Genomic DNA, 17,750 nt, shown 5'->3' with positions numbered 1-17,750 from the left:
CTTTATTGTGGATTATGCGCGGATAGACTGAAGAAAAGTGGAAGAAACTGTACTCCACAGAACAGAAGATGCTCTCAAATCCACACCCATTACTAGACTTGGGATTAGCCTTAGCCACAGATAGGATCTGATTTATTATGAATGGAAAGGGGTGAAAAGGGAGGTTTATTATGAATGGCGAACCAATCTTGGGTAGATCAATAACAAGCCATGATGGGAATGGGTAAGTTTATTATGGATGAATAGGTTGTAAGTGTGTGCAAAGTGAAGGATGAAATGGAATCCTGAAGGAGGGAGGAGCAATGTCTCTACACATGGCGTCGGTGACCTGGTTTTCACCATGGTACTTGCCCAGGGCGCCACCAAAGTGGTTTTCACCGTTGAATGAAATGTTTTTCTTTACTTTTTTTATTTTTTTATTTTTTGTTGTCACAAGGCGCCTGTTTGCCAGGTTTTCACCAAGTAACAATTTTTATGTTTTATGATTTTTTTGTATTTTTAATTTTTTTAATTTTGTTTTTGTATTTTTGAATTGGGATACTCTGAAGAGCTATGTGTAAAACCTGCGAAGGTGCATGTTGCTGATAGGATCATCCAAGGGTTCACCCTCTGTGGTTGAGAGCTGATATGCACCAGATCCATATGTTGTTGTGATGATGTAAGGACCAAGCCAGTTCGGTTCGAACTTGCCCTTCCTTTCTCTGTCTTGCTGGTTTTTAGGATTTTCTCTGAGAACTAAGTCGCCTACCTCAAATGTGCGAGGCTTGACTTTATGACTGTAGCTGAGACTCATTCATTGTTGATAAGCCTTGAGATGATTAAAAGCAGTTTGTCTTCGTTCATCCAATAGTTCAAGTTCTTGTAAGTGAGAGACCCTGTAGTCTTCGTCATTGATAATGTTTTGCAAAGAGACTCGTAAAGAGGGTAACTCGACCTCAATAGGCAAGATAGCTTCAGTGTCGTAGATAAGTGAATAGGGTGTAGCTCCTGTAGGTGTTCGGACGCTTGTGCGATAAGCCCAAAGTGCGGGATTAAGTTGGATATGTCAATTGCGGCCAGCGTCGTCGACTGTCTTTTTTAGGATTTTAAGGATTGTTTTATTAGACACCTAAGCTTGACCGTTACCTTGGGGGTAATAAGGTGTGGAGAAATGATGGGTAATATGGAAGCGGTCACAGAGTTCACGAACATCCTGATTTTTGAAGGGACGCTCGTTATCGGTGATGATGGAAACAGGAATACCGTATCGACAAATGATATAGTTGAGAACGAATATAGCAATTTGTTTTCCAGTGACTTGTGTGAGAGGCACGTCTTCGATCCATTATGTGAAATACTTTGTGGCAGTGATGATGAACTTATGGCCGTTGGAAGAAGGAGGGTGAATCTTGCCTATGAGATTGAGTCCCCACTGACAAAAGGGCCAAGGAGTCGCAATTGGTTGAAGTTCTTGTGCTGGCGCATGAATGAGGTCTCCATGAATTTGACATTGCTTGCATTTCTTGACAAACTGATATGAGTCTTTTCCATATTGGGCCAGTAATATCCAGTCCTGATGAGTTTCTTGGCTAAGGTAGGACCACTAGAATGTGGACCACATATCCCTTCATGTTCTTCATGTAATGCAATCTGAGCTTCGTCTCTTTCTAAACATCGAAGAAGAGTGCCATCTAGACCTCGACGGTATAGGATATCAGCTAAAATGACGTATCGAGAAGATTGGCGAATGAAAGTGCGACGTTGGTTATTCGATAGGTCAGGAGGAAGGGTATTGTCAAGAAGGTATGTGAAAATGGAACCATATAACTGGGACTCAGGACCGATGATACATATCATCTCAGTAGGAGTGATTTCATATGAGGGAACCAAAAGGTTATCCACCAAGAACTCATAGCGGGTCTCATTCTGTTGTAGATCAATTAGTGAAGCAATTGTAGCCATGGCATCCGCAGCTCTATTCTGCTCTTTTGGTATCTGCTCAAAGTCTATCTTCGTGAAATGTTGTTTCAAGTCATCCACCATTCTTTTATAGGGCATTAATTTCTCGTCTTTTGTTTGGTAGTCATTAGTTGCTTGACGAATTACAAGTTGAGAGTCCCCAAAGACATGAAGTTCCTGGATCTTCCCACCAATGTGCGACTGATGTAGTAAACTTCCTTTTCTTTGCCCTCAGCAACCTGTTGTGCTAAGAGTGCCCCCAGTGTTGTTGAAGTAGCTGATATGTATAATAATAGAGGTTGATCTAGAACTGGTGGCATCAAAACTAGTGGATTCAGAAGATAATCTTTGAGTATCTGGAAAGCATGTTGACAGTTATTATCCCATTTGAATTTGATGTTTTTATGTAGCAAGTGTTGAAAAGGATTACACTTATCTGCAAGTTGTGCTATGAATCTTCGTATGGACTGGAGTCTCCCTTGCAAAGATCGAAGTTGACTGATGTTTCGTGGTGGTTGCATCTCTAGGATGGCCTTCACTTTTGTTGGATCGGCTTCGATTCCTCTTTTTGATACAATGAATCCCAGGAGCTTCCCGGAGGTTACTCCAAAGACACATTTCTTGGGGTTTAATCTTTGTATTTTTTCAACCAATCAAAGACAACTAAAAGTATGTCCAAATGTGTATCTCTGTCTAGTGATTTGCCCAAAAGGTCATCAACATAATCTTCCACAGTAACGTGCATGAGATCATGAAAGATAGTAGTCATGGCTCTTTGATATGTAGCGCTTGCATTTTTTAACCCAAAGGGCATGACATTCCAACAGAAAGTTCCCTAAGGACAAGTGAATGTTGTTTTATGCTTATCCTCAGATGCGATTTTTATTTGATTATAACCAGAGAATCTATCCATCAAAGATAACATTTCATGACCTGCTGTGAGATCTACAATCAAATCTATGTTTGGTAATGGGAAGTCATCCTTAGGACAAGCTTTGTTGATGTCTCTGAAGTTTGTACATATTCTAATGCTACGATCTGGTTTACTAACAGGCACTAAGTTGGAGATCCATTCGGGATAATCAATTGGGCGTATGAATCCGACATCCAATAATTTCTCAAGCTCTGCTTTGACTAATAATGCCACTTGTGGATGCATCTTTCTTAATTTATGTTTCACTGGTTTTACCCCCAGTTTAACTGTCAAATGATGCATTACCAAATCCGGATCCAATCCAGGCATATCAGTGTATGACCATGCAAAATTGATTTGTCGTTCTATGAAGAAACTTATGAACTTTTCTCTTTTTGTCTCCGTCAGAGATTGTGCCAGGAATATGTTATGTGGACTTTCTTCTATACCAATGTTTGTTTTGATGGTCTCCTCTACCAACATGGATAACCTTTCCTCATATGATGCTGGGAGAATGTCGAGCCTTCCATCTTCGGGGGCCTCAGAGAGGTTTTCGCCCTCAAATACGTCCTTTATTTTTACTTTTTTGGGGTCAGACAGCGCCACAACGTGGTTTTCGCCATAAGACCCTTGATTTGTTTTTATTTTTATGTTTTTGCGACCGGAAGGCCCGACACCCTCACCAAAATATGCCACGTTGTTGAGTTCTATAGTGTATTCTGCCTTATGGTCCCCAAGGGAAAGATCATATCGTATGCCTAGATAATCAATGAAGGCTTCATCATTTTGGAATGTATCGAACTGTGCAGGTCCTTCATGGTCCCAGTCAATGAGTTGGTGGTGAACAAAGGGAAGGCCTTTGATGTCTTTGAAGTTAGTGGGGCTAAGAGTGAAAATGCAGTTATATTCAGGTATGTCGAGGTAGTCATCGAGGTCATCGTTGGCACTCTCCTCATTTGTCTCGATCGTGAATGAATCCAAATTATCATCACTAGTAGCGCATTCTAGGACAGGTGTTCTCATTCTGTGTGGTTTAGACCTAGAACCTAGAGGCAAGGACTGTATGGGGTCCTCAGGGGTTGTTCCTTGACCATTTTTGAATTTTCTATAAAATTCCTCTTCTTTTGTGGGTTCACCTGGTTCTCTGAATGTCTCGGTGAGTTCATAGTCACTGGAGGATTTGTCTGAATCCCATTCCCATTCATTAGAGTCTGTGGAATAGCGATTCTATTGTTGAATTTTGGCAGCTTTGATTTGTAATGCTTCTCCTGTCATTTGAGTGTTTACCTTGGAAGTCATGAAACCAAGTCCTTTCGAGCATTCCTTTTTGAATGTCAATGTAGGTTGTAAAGGTTCAATAATGCCTTCCTTCCTTAAGCCAAGAGAACTTTTGCCATCATACCCAATTTTTTGTAGGATCTTGAATCCTTTGCCATACTTTTCACATGGTATGTTGATGTGATCTTGTGTATCATTTTCAATGTCTTTGTAAAGCATGTTGTATAAGTCTTCTTCTTCCAGTTCACCCCATATTTGAAAGATAGTAGGGTCCCATTTGAGTATAATGATAGATACTTGCTTATTAGGATGTGGTCTTCCATATTCTTTTGGTGAACTCATAACTTGTTGTAAGCACATGGTTTGATTCAAAGTGTATTCACCGATGCCCTTGTCCTGAAATTTCCCTTTAAGCTCACCTTGTTTTGGGGTCAAAGGTTTTAATGATTCAAGATCAATGTATGCAGAAGAAGGGACAACTTCCCTATTTCTTGGAATAATCGTCTTAGTTTTTGGTCTCAAGTTATTGCAATATATGAATGGATTAAGATCACCATTAACTGTTATCTCAACTCCATTGTGAGGAAACTTAATGCATTGGTGATATGTAGATGGGACTACCCTCATTTCATGAATCCAAGGACATCCTAGTAATATATTGTATGTGAGATCCAGGTCTAGGACTTGACAAACCACATCCTTTGTAACTGGCCCAACTTTGAGAGGTAAGGTGACTGTGCCCTTGGATGAACGCTCTTCATCATCATATGCCTTGATGGTAATTTTGTTTGTAGAATTCACAGCTTTATCAGAATATCCCAATTGGTTAATAGTGCTCAATGTACAAATGTTTAGACCTGCTCCTCCATCTATCAGGACTCGTTTTATTTGATGTTTGTGTATGAAGGCTTCAATGTGTAATGGTGCATTATGTGGCTAACTTACGGAGGCGTCATCGGCTTCTGTGAATGTAAGGGAGTGTGGAACAGAAAGGTATCCCACCATGGCTTGAAACTGGTCCACGTTCAGATCAGTAGGGACAACAGTGTCTCTCAAGATTTTGTCAAGAATAGCTTTATGTGCGGGGGATATGCGTAAGAGCTCAAGGATGGAGATGAGCGTGAGTGTCTTCCCCAACTGTTCTACAAGATCATATTCAGGTTTGGTTGATGAGGAAGCGGTGTTTTTAGCTGGAGCACCTTGCAAAGTGAATTTACCTCAATGAGTTGTAACATTACATTCAGAGGTAGGTTCAGAAGAAGATCCAATTCCTTTCAGGACGATCTTGGGTCTTTGGGTAGAATTCTCAGGCGTTTTGTCCTTGATGATAATGGTAGAGACATAATTGTCCATCGAAATGTGATTGATAGTGGAATCATAGTTATAGGATGCTCAGGTAGAGTTGGTTTGGTCATCTGTGGCTTTAGCTTTTCCCTTGTCATGCTTTGGGAATGGTTCCTTAAACATTTCATGTTCTTGATTGGATGAGTGTCCTTCAATCTCAATGTCACCTCTATCAATGAGATCTTGTATGATGTTCTTCAGTCAATGGCAATTTCCTATTTTATGTCCTTTGCTCTTATGAAATTCACAATACTCATCATCATTCCACCAATTTGGTTTAACCTTTGGCTCATATGGAGGAAAATATGGAATTGTGATTATCTTGTTTGCCACTAGCTTTTTGAAAACTGATTCAAGTGGTTCTCCCAATGGAGTGTACTTCCCTCGTGACTTTGAAGTTGTTTGAGTATTCACCTGATTGTTTGTAGAGTTTGATCCAGAAAAAATGATTTTGGGTCGTACTGTATTGGCATCCACAACACCATCATTGACTGTGTTCTTGTTTTTATTCCAAAATCTTGGCTTGTCTTTTCCTTTAAAGTCCTCTTTGTTTTCTTTGAATATTTTGATGACTCCTTGCTCAATTAGGACCTTTTCTGTCGCTAAGCCTTTTTCAATGACGTCCTTGAAGGTGGACAAACAAACCTTTCTTAAGTCATAACCAATGTCTTTGTTAACATTTTGGGTGAACATCTCTACCATTTGTTTTTGTGGAATTTCACAAGAGCATTTGCTAGCTAGATTTCTCCATCTTTGTAAAAATGATGAAAAAGATTCTCCATCCTTTTGCTTGGTGTTGCACAAAGTGGTGACTGATATGTCTGTCTCTATGTTGTATGAGAAATGTTAGATAAAAGCCTCTGCTAAGTCACCCCATGATTTAATTCCAGGTGGAAGTTGGGAGAACCATTTCATAGCTTGATCACGTAAGCTTTGTGGGACTAATCTCATCAAATATGTCTCTTATACTGCTACTTCAATGCAAGCTGTGAAAAATTGTTTTACGTGTGCCTTAGGATCCCTTTTTCCTCTGTACTTATCAAACTTAGGTGTCACAAAGTGTGTAGGAAATGGAGGCATTGGAATTCTTTTGTCAAATGGATAAGGACATATGTCTCTCAATGTGTAGGTTGGCTTCGGTGTATTTATGTCCTCCATTTTCTTTTGTAAATCCTTGATTTGTTGTTCCAAATTGTTCTTAGGTGGAGACCGACTTCTTGGACCATACCCCATGCCTGAGCCACTAGATGGAGAAGGAGCATGTTGCATATATGGATGATATTGATCATACACATGTTCATATGGAGGAGGTCTATAATGATGCTACGTATATGGACCACTTGGTATAGAGTCATGATGAGGAATGGAATATCTTCTTTGTCCATGTATACCATACTCTACGGGAATGTCATGAGTTTGTTCTAGTGTGTTGCCCCCAAATTTGACACAGGGTTTCCTTGTGTCCAAATTTTGAACATGCGTTTGAATATCCAATTGCCTTTGAATATCCAATTGCCTTGGTGGTTGGTCCTTAGCATTGGTATGTGATTGAGCATATTTTTCTGCATAAGACCTCCATAATGGTCTGCAAAGATGAGTATCATATGCTTGACCATGTATATGTGGGACCTCAGGTTTTTGAAACAAAGATGATGGTGATTCAGACACCATATGTGGTCCTCTATTGCCTCCACTATTAAGCCTCCTTTGATCCATGTTGGAGTGAGATTGTTGCAAAGGTTGATTTTCCATTATTTGAGACATGTCAAAATCATGAGGGATCTTGGCTCCACTATGTGTCATCACTTGTAAGAAATATTGTCTATCTCTCTTCATTATTTCCTCAACCAATCTATTGAAACGAGGATCCATAATGGTGTCTTCCACTTCTGCTGAATGTACTAAAAAGTTGTCCATATTGTCATTGTGTGTGTCATTGTTGTTTGTAGTATCCATGTTCTCAACATTTGGAATGTTTCTATAAGCATCCATGTCAGGTAATGTGTTATGATCAAAATTGAAAAAGATATCATTGTCATATTCATAGGAACTCATGTTTGCGGACTCTTGAGCCTCTTTAGTTTCTCTCCTAGATTTTTGGGAATGGGTTTCAACCATGAACTAGGTATTGACCAAGATGTGTGAGACTAGATGAATATGGAAAGAGTATGGAAGACCAAGAGTTGGATGGAATGTAAATGAATCTGAGGTGTACTTGCAATGTCCAAAGTGTAAGACCAAGTATGTATGTAGTAGAGTAGGTGTGGCTTCCAAAGAGATGATAGGTTCTCTTGATGAGGTAAGTTGACCTTGACTCTAAGTAAGACCAAATGAGACCCAAAGGTGATAGACCTTGATGAGGGACCACTTAGCAAAATGTTGTTGTATGTAATGTATTGACAAAGTATGATGAGGACAAGCAAGTGACCTTTTGACTCAAGTTTAGACAAGTGTGAATGTAATGTAAGGTGTAAAGCAATGATAGACTTTGTGAGACTCAAAGACGGGTTGAATGCTAGATGAAAACCCAAAGAGATACCTAGGAAGCTCAATAAGTCTAAAACTGATTGTTCCTTGTTTGCTGGATTATGAAAGTTTTCAATTCTGAACACAGACGTGCCTGTATACTTCACAAACGCGCTTAAAGGACATTAACGCTATTCTGTCAGACACAGATGTGCTTAAATGACACAGACATGGTTCTGTTAGACACAGACGCGTTTCTGAGATGTTGTAAATGCAATGTTGCTCAAAAGACACAGACGTGTTTCTGCAAACTTTGTGCAATTTTTCCAGTCTATGAAGTTGTTTTGTTGTGACCAAATTTGAATGTTTGACTGTTTATCATGACAAGAGAACACAGTGTTGATGAGGACTCAATGTTTGCAAGTGTTTAGACTCAAAATGACTCAAAGAAAAGTGTTTTGTTTGATCTAAAATTGTTTTGCATACACTTGAAGACACAAAAGACACAATGTTTTGGTGTTTGGTCTTGAATGTTTGATTGTTTAAAATAAGTCAAGCACAATTCTTATGGCTGGCCAAGACAATAGTTGTTGATCCCACATGGAGTTTCCCCCGAGGCTACGCTATTCAGAGCAGATACTTAGATGCTTGACCCCACTAGCTCCACCCTCGGCACTCACTTCTCGGGGCAGCCAAGCATCAGTCCCCACGAAAACTCCTCGTGGCGAAATTTGTATCTCTACTAAGAACCATATGTGTGTGGGCTGCTACCAGAGGTCTGACCTCCTGCCAAAACAACTAGAAGGATTTTGGCTTCTAAAACAAAAAGGTGTTAGTAAGGGCATCCGCTCGTGTGGCCATACATGCGGCACTTTCAGCTCTGTAAATACAGAAGGCTCCCAGCCGATAGGGGTTACACCCTACAACTGATCAAACAGGTTTATGGGGAGACATGGTGTCAGTATGAACTAATCAGCACATGTTATCCATAGTTTTCACCATGGATACAATTGTTTATAGTGGTTCAGAAGAGGTGGGTTTTCCTCGCTACCACTTGGGTCGTTCTCTCCTCACTAGTAGTCCTAATGACCACACGGGGAGACAGGCCCTCTAAAGATTAAACAAAAAGAGCCTATTGCTCAAGACACAAAAGACAATGGTTCAATTTTAGTGCACCAATTGAAGTGTTTGCTAGTCTATGAAAATAAGGCACACAGTAAAAATCAAAAACCCTTGCCAAGGTCCTACAACAAAGATCTATTAGTAGTTTGGATTGTTTCAAATGATCACCCCTTCCTGCAAGCACACAAGTTAGGTATATTTTAGATCCAAAATACTTTGTGAAATAGGGGCCTTCAACAAAATGATTTTGCTTTCAAGACAAGCTGCACCAATTTTGTTAGCTAGATTTGAAGATGTTAACTCAAAATAAACCAGATCTGAAAACCCAAATGACGAAAAACTGAACCAAAGAAACCCAAAATGTTACAACCTCACACAAACACGGTTATCAGAAACACAAACGTTATATAACTTCGTAGACGCACTTAGATCCGACACAGACGCGGTTCCAGAACATAGACGTAACTCCTGGACGCAGACGCGCCTAAAGACTTCACAGACGCGACTAGGGAACACAAACACGTTTCCCTAAATCTACAAAAAATAAAATACTGTCGAGGGCATAGATGCGATTCCAGATGTCACAGACGCGGCAGAAAAGCAAAAATGTGATCCGAAAGCACGCAGACGCGAAAATATCAAAAGTTTGTCGGAAATGTTAGATCTGCAACTTCAAAACACAAATTTTGCAACAAAAGATGTTAAATGCAAAAGGGACAAGAGTCCCATTGGGCGTGCCAAAATGTATACGGTGAAAATGGATAAGAACAATGTTTAAAGACTAAATAGATTCAACCACAAAACCCTAGCCTAACAATAACAAAGATCCACCATAACATATGAAGATTACCTAAGACAATGCAAATCAAATGAAATCACAAAGATTATACCATCACATGTCCAATAGGGTTTGAATCTCCATTCTTCCTATCTCCATTGATCTTGCTTGATATATTTGCTCTCAGATTTTATATGCACAAGAGCTCAACAAAGAACGGAAATGTGGTTGCAAGTAGGATTGCATATGAAAGTGCAAAGGTGTAGTGTCATCAATTGATCAGTTAGTTAGGGTTTGATAATGAAGGAAGCATCCTCTTATATAGAAGACACTATAAGAAATGGAGGGATAAGATTGAGAGGTGTAAAAGATAAATGGTCGGCTATGATTAGAGGGTAGGTAAAAAATAATAATAAAATAATGAGAGGGTAGGTAGTGTATGAATTAAGAGATGAATGACATGCGTCATAGGTAGAAAAGGTTAATGAATTAAATAAATAAATAAAGATTCATTTAACTAATAGAGGAAATAAAATATTTATTTAATTTAGGAAAAGGGTAATTTAAATAAATAAATGTATTTATTTAAATGAGAAATAAGGCTAGAAGAGGATAAATGAATTAATTAAATAAATAAGGATTTATTTAATTAATAGAAGAATTAGGCTAAAATAATTAAATAAATAATATTTAATTAATTAGACATGACAATTTTAGGTGTCTACACATACAACTCAATGGACTAACAAATCCCCTATCAAGTAATTTAATAACTCAAAAGGGCTCATTTAATTATCGACCAAGGACATAGATGATGTTGGCAATATATATTAAGTTATGATATTATCTTAACAGTTATTAACAACCGGTTGTATCAATTTTGAATCAAAGAAATTAACTTGACAATTAGTCTACCAATTAACCAACAACCTAAGTATTATTAACAACAATAACCTATGCCATGAAGAAAGATACAATACCTCTTGAGTTTCCCTTTCTCAGGTCTTCCAAATGATAGTATCGCTTGGACTATTATTTTTACTATTGTTTGTTGACAAAAGCGAGATCATTCTTCCTCCTCCTAAACTATTCTCTGAATTATGGATGTTTTTTTCTCCCCACCTTAATGTGTGTTGCTTTTGTTAGTGTTGTAAGTGATCTGTTTAGGCCTTTGCTATCAATGGCTTGTTCTTGACTATTTGTTTGTGGCCTTTTTGGTCTTGTCTTTATATAGGGTTAGTAACCTCGTTCATTTATTGCAGATTTAGAAGGAATGCAAAATTTAATGACTGTTTTTTATAACTATTAACTATCAACTTGCAATTGGTAATTTCCTAGTAACTAGTAACTAACATCAACTCTAATAGGATCCAATATTTATACATGAAATCCTAAGAGTTGGATTTCTTTTGGACTCTAAACAACTATCCTAATTGACTTATTCTTACATGAAAAACAATAAAGGCCTAATTAATGGAATCAAGAGTATCACGGTCCTATTTAAATCCATACAACATCAAAGAATAATAAAAATAGAAAATATGCAAGATCAAGGCAACATAATTATGAACCATATTCTTGCCATTCCACAAGTCTCTCCCTTTTCTTTGATTGCATTTATTCTTCATTAACACCATCAACATGAGGTAGCAAGAACTATCCCACATTCTTGATAGCTGCTCCATGACCATTGCCTTTGTGAGCTGCGAGAAATGGGCGCGCTATGGTAACCACCCTTCAATTGTAGGTTAGTAGTCGAGCTCTATTTCTGCAAGTTAGTTCTTCAAAATTATTTCATCGCATTAACTGTCATTACTAAAATTAAAACATAACATTCCATAAACATATAAATTCACATTCATTCATCATCATGACATATATATCATCCATTATACTTATGTACATTAAATAGCTAATAAAGTTCCAAATTTTGTCTTAAGAGTATGTGGAATGCCATGGAAAGTATAAAGTAGAACAAGGAAAACAAGGTCAATTCTAAGACTTGTTAGTCCCCCCAACTAAACATCTTGCATTGTTGTTACCCAAAATCGATTTGTTCAATTGCTCCCTTTCCTTGCTTCAGATTCTAATACCTTCTCCCACATGTTGCATTCTACTACTGCATCCACAACTTTCTCCTTGACCGGTGTGAAATGGGGTATAAGAGAAGAGGTGGATAGAATGTGGTGGAAGCCAGGTGATCTAATTGTCAAGGGATGCCCTTATTTACCTTTAGGTTGTGGAGGTTGATGCTTTGTAGTTGTAGATGGAGTGAGGTCCCTTTTTCTTCAACCCTTGTGTAAGCTCATTACACCTACCTTGAGAAAATCCCAATGCTTCCCTACCTAGCCCGGAAACCAAATTCTTAAGATTTTTGTAGTCTTCCTTTCTACAATCTAGGATTGTACTTGTTACCCTTGTATTATCGATAAGTCCAATCCATTCTTCTATCACACTATCTGAATCCCTAGCCTCTGCTAAATTTTGAGAGAAATTGACTTTTCTATTTCATGATATTTTTGTAGTCATAGACCCCTCTAAAGTTTATTTCTGATATATAATGCAAGTGTCTCAATTTGAACATATCCTACAAACATTAAAGGGTAACTCTAAGGTAGGCTAACAAAAATGACCTTGGTGTTATTACAAAAATGGGAAGATCACTTATCAAATGATTGAACTAAAAACTAAGAATTGCTCCTATAACTATAAATCATAAAATTTGGCAAGAGGTCTACAACTTATTAGTTGAGTTGTCACATCAGCTAATCTTTCAATTCTAACTAGGTCTACAACTTATTAGTTGAGTTCTCACATTAGCTAATCTTTCAATTCTAACCACCAATTTCTTAATTTTTGAGTTCTTTTCTTTAATATCATTTTCGTATTTTGCCCTTATGTCTTTTCTTTCTTTATCCCATTCATGTTTCAATTGAAAAATTTCCTCCATTTTATTCCTCAATGCATATCCAAGAGTTAATAATGTTGGAATTAGAGGTTGCATAGGAGGATCATTCTTTTGCATAGAATTAGTTCTTTTTTGTTTATCTCTTTTAAGTCCAATTATACCAATCGATAAACCATGGTCCTTGTTGTTGATAAACCCACAACTGACTCTCCAAATCCTTAACCAATCCCAACTCTTTCTACTATTATTCTCTTAGATGCTCCTCCAATTCCTTGATTCTTTGGCATGTTGCTTGTATCTCATTGATTTCCTCTCTTAATGCATTCCCTTACCTTTAAACTTTTGTAGTTGCAACATTTGTAGTGTGAACTCTCAATCCCTTGGCTATGACTTCATTATTCCATAATGTTTTTTATAAATTGTTGGGTCATTGCCTTAATGTACTCTATCAACCTCTAGAAATAGTGTTTTCATCCTACTCTTTCAAAAAAAGTTTAGGCAATCCTAGTCTATGAACATTAGACTGTGATTTAATGGATCCTTGCTACTAATAGCTCCACCCATCTTCTTGTTTAGGATCTTTTTCTTCTTGTACTCTATTCTAAATTCTTCCAAATTGTTAGAAAATTGCCACAATTACTCTACTCTTCTCCCTCCTTCAAAGCAATCATAACTGATTCACAATGCTCACGACTAATGGTGACTACTAAACTATGGCATATGTTGATAATGATCAGGTTTTTTGTGTGGCTATGTTTGATCTTACAAAATTTGCATTGCAAATGAGATTTCAAATGAGTTCACATATGACATTCATAATCAATGTGAAATCTAGATGATATAACTGAAGAGAAGTAATTTGAAAGAATTTAGATAATATAATCATAAAATAAGTGAAGTGTATGTGTGAAATCTAAGGAAGATAGTGAGATTGGATACTAATAAATGAAAGTAATATGAAAATTATTTACGAAGTAATGTTGAGAAAAATGAGGTGTTGGACATGAAAGGTGGAACGCGTGAGTAGGATGAAGAGTGATCAAATTGAAAGTAGGCTATGAAGAGTAGTGGATATGACATGAATCAAATCCTTAGGGTTGAGAGGCGATTGGGTGAGGACATGTGTCCGAGAAGTGATAGCTACAATAGAGAAATGATGATATCTGTGAAAATGATGTGTGTTGTGTACGAATGTTGTCGAAAAATGAAGGGATTGCATGGTGTGAGAATATAATAGTTTTTGCATGTGAGCAACTTTTTCAAGTCCTTATTGAAAACAACATTGAGTTGTTGCTGCAAGTCCAATCTGTCAACTATGTCAATTATATTTGTGAAATAGTTATAGAGGAGCCAACAGGCATTGCTACAAAGCATGAGTTGGATGATGAAATAATTTCTTTACATGTGGTGGTTGATATAGGTGATCTAGGTGGTGAAATGAATTATTGTTGTAAGTGGTATAAAAACTCATCTTTATTCTATGGCTTCTTATAGAGCTTCAGTCAATGTTCATTGACCATCAATGGAAAGCGAATTGGACCAATGGTTGTTAGTTGGATAGCTCTATTAAGAAATATTTGCTTGATTTCATAAGGACCAAACCACCTATAGCTTACCTTTATTGTCCTTATACTTGGAATAATATACTAGTGCCTAGTTCTCTTCATGAAATTCCTTAGTTTTTTATGAATTGACCATACCATTAAGTCCTCTATTTTTGTATGATCTCTATATTGTGGGTTGTCTTTAACATAATCTGATCTAAGACATTAAGCTAGTGTAGTCGGTCTTTTTGAGCTTCACTAAGATTCATTCCTAATTTTATTTAAACTCAATTGATAGGACAACCTTCTTCTCATAAACTAACTACGGTGTAAACCCTATAGTTGCTTTTCATGTTGTCCTATATGCCCAAATTGCTTCCAGTAATCTTGTTGCTCAGTCTCTTATGTGTAATTGAACTATTTTAGTAAGGATTGTTTCATGTTCTTTGTGACCTCAAACAACTCATTTGATTGTGGGTAGTAAAGTGTTGATTTTTTGTGTTTGATTTCATATTCTTTAAAATTGTGTAATCAATTTTGAGGTAAACCGATGTCCTTGGTTTGTAACTATCTCCCTAGGCACAACACATCTTGTGAATATCTCTTCACATAAGGACGTGGCTACCTTGGTATCTCTAGCAGTCTTCAAAGCTTTGAATTCCACCCACTTAGTTATTTAATTTGTACATACCAAAATATATGTCTAGGTGTTGGATGTTGGTTCTATTGGGTCGATGAAGTCAAGGCCCCATTTATCAAATAGTGCAATTAAACTATGGTTGCAAGGGCATCACATCACTTTTTGTAGGTCTCCACATCCTCTCGCAACAATCACATCTTCTGGTATACTAAGCTACATCCTTATGCATTGTTGGCCAATAATATCCTGCATGTTGAGGATCTTGAGTGTTGTTCTCTTGGTGACAAAATATCCTCTGCAAGGCTAATCATGGCAAGCCTTGATGACGTCAAAGACTTCATCCTCTTTGATACATCTGCATATAACATTGTCAAGCCCTATACAAAAAAAATAACCATCCAAGAGTATGGAAAGCTACATTCAACCAATTAGTGCCTTTCCCTTGGTAACAAATGGCGTGGTGTTTTTCCTACAACTAAATAGTTAGCTATGTCTGCATACCAAGGGTATTAATTGTTAGAGTTAAAAGATGTTCATCAAGAAAAAGGAATCATCCACAATTGGATCCTTTGTTTGAATATTCAATTTGGATAGAAAATTAGCTACCTGATTTGCTTTTCCTAACTTATCAACAATGGTGATGTCAAAATCCTATATTAACAATAGGCATCTAATAGCTCTACCACTAACCCCTGGTGTGTGTGTGTGTGTGTGTGTGTGCGTGCGCGCGTGCGTGTGTGCGTGTGTGCGTGTGTGTGTGTGTATGTGTGTATGTGCGTGTGTGTGTACGCATATGTGTGTGTGTATACACACGTAGTTCATATCAATGAAAAGTAAGGTATAGAATAGATGCATAACATTATTATTATGTGTGCAAGGAATCAGAGCATGTTTGGGCATGCAAATATCTCTTCCATTGACAATTCACTAAAATTGTGATTTCTCTATTTTTTACCAAAAATGCAAAATTCAAAATGTTATGAAAAGTTGATGAATAGGAGTACAAAATCAATAAATGTTTTGAAGACATATGGCATCATGAAGGAGTATTTGTGTGTGGAAAATGATTTCAGCATGCAAACACAATTGAGAGATCATGGTAAATTGCTCTACTAACAATTTATCAAAAATATTGTTATGTAATTGTTGAATTGGATTTTTTTTTAATATTTATATGTAGTTGAAAGATTTATAAAAAAGTGAGAGGTTAATATTATTATTTGTCCAACTCCTATAACATCTCTATTTTTAATATTATCTTTTACAATTATTGCCCATTTTTCTCAAATGTATTAATGGCTTTTGATAAATATTTTATGAGAACCCATTGTAAAAGAAAAGTGCACAAGTGATCCCTTCCTTTTAATAAATTGACAACTATAGTTGCACCTCTTTGTATACTTTAGCGTTAAATTCTAACATCTGATATGTAAATGAATATGTGATAAGTTATAGTGATGAAACATATAATGAAAGCAGGACCGCCACAAGAGGTTACATATCAAAATAACTCAACTTAGAGTTATAACACAAAGCTTGATGCTTAAAATACACCTAGTTCTTATATGAAAAACTACATTGAGCAGTCCCAAAGCCCTCATGACCTAATGACCTAATTGCACTGTTAAAAACGTTAAATTTTAGAAACTATAATATGTCAATGTCAAACATTATGTCCACCTTCTTCCTAACCCAACAAAACATAATCATTTGTAATAGCTTAGAGGTGTAAAATGCTCTCCGACTTAAAACAATAAACTGCAGTGACCTGTCAAAGGTTAATATTTCCCATCCATCATAATCATAAAGACATGCATGTTGGAGGTGAGTCCCAAAACATCATTTATTTTTATTGCTTCTTAGGTGTTCCATCCAACAAAATTAGAGGCCTGCCACTTATAAAGATAATTAATGGTACATGCATTAGGTGACGTGACAACAAATGAGGTGATATTAATTATATGAATGTTACTTGATGAATCTTTACCAAGTTACAAATAAACTCATTTCAAATCACAGTCAAGGAGAATTTATTTGTTGTGGACATTGCCTATGATTTTCGATACGTTTATTTGTGACCTGACAAACAGGTTTCCCAAGGGAAATCCATATGTTGTGGACACCGGCTGTGATCTTAGATAAGCTTTTTTGCTACCTGACAAACAGGTTTCCCTTGGCTACCTTATTTATTGTCATGTCACATTAAATCTTTATGAGTTGGTACATATATAAATCTTTAGCTGTGACTTGAGATGAGTGTTTTACATCTGGTTCAAATTTGACACTACTAAACAATCATTAGATTTAAGCTCTTAGCACATTTTACCAGCAGAAAGATCATCTCAATTCCAAGCAAGGATCATCTCTTGTTTCAATTGAGAATTTGATACGCAACAACAATCAAACTAAATATATCCTAAATTTATAAATCTTATTTCGGTTCAGAATTGGCACACCAACCGAACCAAAAATAAACAAAACCCCCCTTGTTTACCCTACTTAAGAAGCCCCCAGAGACTTATTTGTCTAATTGTGTGTGATCCCATGTGGAGCCCTTGATGTGTTTATAAAGCTTATAGGTGACTTATATAGAAATTTTTTGTAGGGAAAATGTTTTCGAACAAAGTGGCAGAAAAAGTTTATGCTGCAACTGCATTATTTCAGTTGCATCTCTACTACATCCAGGAGAATTTACAGAACACATTGTGTGTAATTCAAAAACGTATCCATGCACCACCACGTATTTTATAAGAAAATTCATAAAAAACAATGTAGTAATGTACAAATAACAACAGTTCCAACCATAGGACACCAAACAT

The sequence above is a fragment of the Cryptomeria japonica genome, chromosome 11 (assembly GCF_030272615.1).
Source record: "Cryptomeria japonica chromosome 11, Sugi_1.0, whole genome shotgun sequence".
NCBI lineage: Eukaryota > Viridiplantae > Streptophyta > Pinopsida > Cupressales > Cupressaceae > Cryptomeria > Cryptomeria japonica.
This window is presented reverse-complemented; position numbering follows the sequence as displayed.